Source organism: Salvelinus namaycush, chromosome 9 (assembly GCF_016432855.1).
Source record: "Salvelinus namaycush isolate Seneca chromosome 9, SaNama_1.0, whole genome shotgun sequence".
NCBI classification, from domain to species: Eukaryota; Metazoa; Chordata; class Actinopteri; order Salmoniformes; family Salmonidae; genus Salvelinus; species Salvelinus namaycush.
This window is the reverse complement of record NC_052315.1, coordinates 20,455,263-20,461,611: the sequence shown is the minus strand read 5'-3', so window position 1 is coordinate 20,461,611 and position 6,349 is coordinate 20,455,263.

The following is a 6,349-nucleotide window of genomic DNA, read 5'->3' as shown; positions in this document are numbered from 1 at the left end:
AGGTTTTACAAATCAGGGTGGAATGGCTGGTATACACTTATTAAAGGTATGTCTAAAGTAGTAAACCAACTGTGAAATGTTATTACAATGTCATAGACTACTATATTGAACATCATTGACAGAGGTGAGATTGACCACTCATTGGCATATCCGATTTGAACCATAGGGTTCCAAAGGTTGAGGTCACTGAATTTCAGAATACCCAGAAGACTTTAAACAACTGATCCACTACTTAGAATATTGAAGATTGATATTTTGAGGTTGAATTTTACCTCAAAGAATTGTCTGATAAAGATGATGATTATTTGTTTCCCAACTGATATTGTTGATATGTTCATTATATGATAAAATAGTAGCCATATGTGCAGTGTAAATATGTATGTTTTCTTTAAAAATGTATTATTGGAGAAATTCTACAGGAAATGCCTCTGAGTATTGTGATCAATGATTAAAATGGCTAAGATAATGATCTTAACATGTCTTTTGATGTTGCTCTGAGTGCTCACAACCGACAGTCACTTAGTATGCTTCTGTATGTCTAGCACATTATAAAGTGTGATAGAATATAGGCAGTCATGGTGATTCTATGAGTTATATTTTTTGTGTTGTGGATGAGCTTGGAGGGAGGTGTTGAAGGCTGAGCTATAGTCAATGAACATACGTCTCATGTCTGAGCAGTTGAATTGCGACTCCACTTTGTCTCTGTACTGATATTTTGCCTGTTTGATTGCATTATGGAGGGAATAACTACACTGTTTGTATTCAACCATATTCCCAGTCCACTTGCCGTGGTGAAATGCAGTGGTTCGTGCATTCAGTTTTGCGCGAATGATGCTATCTATCCACAGTTTTTGGTTTTGGTAGGTTTTAATAGTCACAGTGGGAACAACATCCCCTATACACTTCCTGATTAACTAGTCACCGTGTCTGTGTATATGTCAATGTTATTCTCAGAGGCAACCCGGAATATATCCCAGTCTGCGTGATCAAAACAATCTTGAAGCATGGATTCCGAGTCGTCAGAATAGCGTTGAATAGACCTTAGCACAGGTACTTCCTGTTTGAGTTTCTGCCTATAGGAAGGGAGGAGCAGAATGGAGACGTGATCTGATTTGCCGAAGGGAGGGCGGGGGAGGGCCTTTTAGCCATCCTGTAAGGTGGAGTAACAATGGTTGAGAGTTTTTGATGCGCGGGTACTACAGGCAATGTGTTGATAGGACTTTGGTAGCGTTTTCTTCAAATTTGCTTGGTTAAAAATCCCAGCTACAATAAATGCAGCCTCAGGATATGTGGTTTCCAGTTTGCACAAAGTCCAGTGTAGTTCCTTGAGGGCCATCGTGGTATTGGCTTGAAGGGTAATATACACTGCTGTGACTATAACCGAAGAGAAATCTCTTAGGAGGTAATACGGTCTGCATTTGATTGTGAGATATTCTAGGTCGGGTGAACAAAATAACTTGAGTTCCTGTACGTTATCACAATCACACCATGAGTATTTAATCATGAAACATACACCACCGCCTTTCTTCTTCCCAGAGAGTTCTTTATTCCTGTCTGCGTGATGTACTGAGAACCCAGATGGCTGTATGGAAGGGGACAGTATATCTGGAGAGAGCCATGATTCTGTGAAATAGAGTATGTTACAGGCCCTGATGTCTCTCTGGAAGGAGATCCTCACCCTGAGCTCGTCTACGTTATTGTCCAGGGACTGAACATTAGTGAGTAAAATACTCAGAAGCGGTGGATGGTGTGCACGCCTCCTGAGTCAAACTAGAAGTCCACTCCGAATACCTCTTCTCCGCCGGCGGCATCTTGAAGCAGCCTCTGGGATAAGTAAAATGCCCTGGGGGGTACGAACAAGGGATCCAATTCGGGAAAGTTGTATTTCTGGTCGTAATGCTGGTGAGTTACCGCCACTCTGATATCCAAAAGCTATTTCCGGCTGTATGTAATAACACAAAAAACATTGTGGGCTAATAATGTAAGAAATAACATACAAAAAAAACAAATACTGCAAAGTTGCTTAGGAGATAGAAGTGGAGCTGCCATGTCTGTTTTCGACCTACACCCATATCTAAACCCTTTACCCTTTGTTTTATGGACTTGTTAACAACTACATGTTGTTCTGTCAAAAGAAATTACTGCACAAAAAAAGACGCCAGTGACACTGAACCACCAACAGAGAGCAGTGTTTAGCCAAATCTGTCATGAACCAGGGGCCAATGTGATTTGATCAGATTAGAAGTTCTTATACACGCCTCGTTTTATGATAATGTTGTGGTTTTGATGTAGCGTTATATTAACCTGTAGGCTATCTTGGGCTACAGCTAGCATCCATGTAGATAGCAAGAAATACTCACAGGAGGCGCACGAACCCCACACAACGACATACTGTAGTAAATGGCACGAATCTCAGGTTCAATGCCCACTGTCGGTTGTACAGTATAGAGCTCTACCTACAGCACTGAGGGACATTATTGACCGCTATGCAGAGCCATATGGGAACCATTTTCACATCATACAACCAGAGATTTAACTCCCCAACGGACCGGATATGGATATGTGACCTATAACTGTAACAACAACTTTGACTGTTACTGCATGTAGCCCTACAGTACTGCATTTTGTTATTTAACCACTGCACTAAATTATGAATGCAGGGGAAGATCTTTCCATTGTTTACAGTACAAATACTCAGTGGAAACATTTGCAATGTATTTGTTTACACTTTAAAAACCCATCCAAGCATTGATCATGGGTTTGAAGAACAGACCCACAGTAAAATCGATTGCTGCGCGTTAAAAGTGATGGGGTAATGGAATGCAGAGTGAACAACAAGCCAGGCCGCTCCTTTAAGTATTATGTTTCTCATGGCTGACATCAATCATTAGTTGCTTTTATGGGGATCATTCATCAGTGCTGGTCTGTTTTTTAGGGATGTCTGGTTTCTCTGAGCAAAGAGCAGAGGAGCCCAGCACATCTCATCTGCCTTCTCTCTCTCTCTAGCCAGAAGACTCCATGTGGACTTCAGCACAGCTTGGCTTCCCTGGTAAACTGCTTTTGGGGAGTTGTTGTTGTGATACAACCCGCACTCTTCCAAATCATGAGATTAACTTTTTGGGGAACCAAGTTCGTTTTTTTCATTACCCTCTCCACTCTGCTGAGACAGAATCAAAGTAGTTATTCAGGGATTACGGTATCTGGTTTCATTTAATGTACAAAGCTATCCCTGGTGCAATGAGCCTTGCAAAAGTTCCTCACCCATTAACAGCTCGCCTTGCTAAAGTACCATTATCAAGTCCTCTTCAGTGACATAATTTTTGGGAATTTAGCTTTTTTAGTCAGGTTTTCAAAGAGAATTGGAAAACGGACCTCACTTTCTGATTTGACATAGTATTTTGGTGAGTCATTGGTAGGTTGACAGCCCCAGATGCAGAGTCCACACTGTGTGCCTGCCTGGTGTAGTGAGAAACTACAGCCAAAGTATTTGCTGTGTTTATGCGTCCGAGTGAAATTGAACACGTCATGTTGTGGAAATGCAATCTGCGCCAATAAGTGAATCCACATGGACCCACAAGCCAGCTAGCACAGCCACCTAACCAGCTCTGACTCTCTGCCATTCACGTCTAACCAAAGGCCTCCTCTGTTGAAGCACGCACCAGCATTGATGTGTTCCTTTACCCTTTCCAACCATTCACACTATAGCAAAATGAAGAGCGATTTTTACTCACAACATTGACTGTAATATGGAAGCATTCAAACTCACACCAATCAATTGAAAAGCATTACAATATTTAATTACTGCTTATTATACAGTGTTAGTATAGTAGCAAAACCTATGATGTTGATACAATTAAAATGAATGACCATAGCACCAGAATCATTCATTTTCATACTGTAGGTACATATGATTCTTAAAAACATCTTTGGATAATACATAGCAAACAAGCACCTTGTTCAATTCAGTACCAATGCCCATGTATTCGAGACACAGTTTACACTTCAAGTATGAATATTAAAAAAATACACACATATCATAAGTTACAAATCTTAACTGTTATTAAAAAAAAGAAATAAACAGGATTACCCTTCTACAAAATTTATGGCACATAGTGCATCAAGTATTCTTAACATTTCTGATACAGACCTCATCATAGTACAATTGCCTATCAAACAAGAATGATAGCCAAAGGTTTTCTAGCTGCATTATCTGACAAAAGTTATATTCTGCATCTATGAAACTTTGGTTAAAGCTTAACATCGGAGTACCAGCATGGCAGGGTTGCCAAAACCCAGTTATAGTGGTCACAGTGACATAATTTCACCTAAATGATGATAGGGTTCCTTCAGGCAGGTTTCCTTATGTATTTCGGCATATATCTAGCAACCCTCCAGCTTGGTCGTCAGCTACATTAATAAGAGGACCATGATATTTTCTGCAAAGCATTTTGGGCATTATGCTGTAATAAGTAGTACATTTACATTTACAGGCATGAAGGCCGAACGTATTCATTCAAAGGGTGTCGAGGTTGTGCTACAGCTAATGTCAGTTCCAATGGCACTATTATGTTCCTTCTCAAGATTAGAGGTAATTTCAGTAGTTATAAAAGCACCATTCAATGATCCTCTTTCAAGTTGGTGGTTACTTACACACACTACAATCTGTAATACCTTTTCAGCATCAAACAGTAAACCAAACAGTGGCTTCTCGGCTGTTAGTATTCTAATGTATCATTACATATCATTACAGAATAAATATGGTCAAACGTAAATATTTTACAATATAATGAAATTCTTCTCATGAGAATTGATTCTTGTGAGAGGTAGGGTCACATGCACCTATAGGACCTAGAAGAGACATGATCTGGAAAACAATATCACAAATGTACTGAGACAAACTAGCTACTGACTGGAGATGAGAGCTTGACCTTGACTTAGCACCTCTTACATGATGTAGACAACAGTTGCCACCATATTAATGAACTAAATATATATATAAATAACTGTTTTCCAGCTCACAACGCCAATGATTTAGTGTCTATTTGGTTGTCTCTCTATGACCTGCTAGATAAATCATTCTAATTACATGTCAGTCAGAGAGTAGTCAGTAAGTCATTGGGCTCTGAAAAGTTTTCAGTACTATTACACAACAGAACAGCGAGGATTAATCTGTGATGCAGGACTCCTCACCTACGACCTTTGACGTTTGAGATAAGGCAAGTCTGGGTGACCATTAGTAGAAGAATACACAACAACAGTTGTACACAAAGCCTAGCTAACTGATTGGCGAACGATTCTTTCCCGAAAAACCCATGTCTGGCGCAACTTTGGTTTTAGAAGTGGTGGGGACATCATTAATTCTTTGATCCTATCGGATAAACACTCCAAACAGCCTACCCAATCACTCGGAGGCATCTGCATGGTCCTAAAGCACACTGTTGCCTCGTTTTGTATCACATTCCAATGATAAAACTGGACAAAATGCAATTTCAGAATGTGGGAGGGACATGTCCCCCCATCCCCAGTGAAAGTTGCGGCCCTGTCTGGACGTATCTTCTGATCTGGAGAATTCTCCTTCCTTGATCTTTGTAACATTTTTAAGCTTATATCATTTTGGGTTATTACTAATCTAATCACAACAAAAACATAATTTATCAGAACATTTTTGCAGGAATTCATAATTACCCTTGTTCCATAACACTATAAGTTAATACAATTCAAATATTTATTGAGATGTTCCATTTACCCAACAAAAAGTTGTCTTTTTTGTATAAAAATGTAAATAGTTGTACCAGTTCTATAATGACTGTGTTTCCTTTCAGAGTTCCATAAAAACATTTTACCCTTATGAGATGAGTAAGCTCTTACTTGAAACCATGAGAGGATTCTTCCCTTAGCTCTGTACTGTGCATCTGTGTTGCTACTTCCGGCCCCAAAATATGATTGTGTCCCTTTATGCGAGACTCTACAATGCTGGAATATGTGAGATTGTCTGACAGTCTGCTTTCGATATTCCAATGCACAGAGGTATTTGGTTACCATTACAATTACAAAAACTAGTGAGGTCAGACGTAACAGACGTAGCTCATCTTCAGAGTTATTGGTTCTGCTGAAGGACCCTTTATAGCTATATATATCTATCTTGAAGATTATTATTTATTTTGCAATTTGAATGGAATTGAAGGAGAGAGAGACTGTTTACACATGCTTGGATTTAAATCAACGATATTCGAGTGATAGGCTGTTTTAAAACTCTGCAGCTGCAATAATAAAAACAATAAAAACAAATATGGTGACGCCCGAAAGCACAATGGTGATATGTAAATTAGATGCGCATTCGATCCTTATA